At 32.4% G+C, this 908-nt stretch overlaps 1 protein-coding gene across 7 annotated transcripts in view; it reads right to left on the reverse strand.

Moving 5' to 3' along the window:
* The window catches only part of LOC116851596, a 38,984-nt gene that overhangs the window by 17,315 nt on the left and 20,761 nt on the right, over nucleotides 1–908 (reverse strand). The window lies entirely within an intron of this gene.

Below are 908 nucleotides of genomic sequence, written 5' to 3' on the forward strand. Positions count from 1 at the left end.
TTTTTTTTAAGTGGTTTCCCCTGTAAACCTATTCCACTAGAAATAAATTAAAATTAATGACATGACTCGGCAGAAAAGCGAAATTCTATATTATAAGATATATACGGAAGAAAAAAAATTCTAATCATAGAAGAAAAAAATCAGCCAATCTTAATGTTTCCTAGATCGTTTACACGATTGTACTAAAGATGGTATATCCACAGAAATTTTGGAAGAACTAGCTCGCATCAACAAAGACAGTGATGCATCGATCAAAGAAGAACGTGTGGCTGTCTTTGTAAAATTCATTTTCGAAAAAGAGCATTCACATAAATATGTAGACCCAAACATGAAGAAAATTCGAAGACCAAAATCTCTAAGACGATGGGTAACACGATGGATCTAAAATTGTGAAGAACTCGATATTAATACTTTAAAAAGAGCTATTAGTTTAATTAGTGATAAAGTGCTTTAATAATACAAACTATGGCAGTGCAAAATGTAAGTGAATTGACTAGTGATCCTTAACAAAGTGAAGTTATGTGTTTGTGGTGCATGTGCGTATGTGTGGAATATATTATACAATTTAATATTATTTTTCTTTCTTTGCTTATATAAGGTGTAGTAAAAAGAAATCCATTATTTTTCCAATAGATGGCTTTAGTAATGTGTATCTCGCGTTGTATAAGTGCGATCGGTTTATACTAGATGACGTTAGAAAGATAAGATTTCGTACTAAAAAAAACTTCTTAGATAGTTTTGTGATTGTTTGACTCAGTATTGTTTGAGCGCGCGTCAAAGATGGACACCAGCAAAGAGAAAATACGCCATATTTTACAGTTTTTCTTCGATAAAGGCGAAAACGCATGCCAGACGGCTGAAAATGTAAATAGTGTTTATGGTCCTGATACTGTAACAGCTAATCACGT

Source organism: Odontomachus brunneus, unplaced genomic scaffold (genome assembly GCF_010583005.1).
Source record: "Odontomachus brunneus isolate Ranch 3 - 2012 unplaced genomic scaffold, Obru_v1 Obru_scaffold_180, whole genome shotgun sequence".
In the NCBI taxonomy this organism is placed as follows: domain Eukaryota; kingdom Metazoa; phylum Arthropoda; class Insecta; order Hymenoptera; family Formicidae; genus Odontomachus; species Odontomachus brunneus.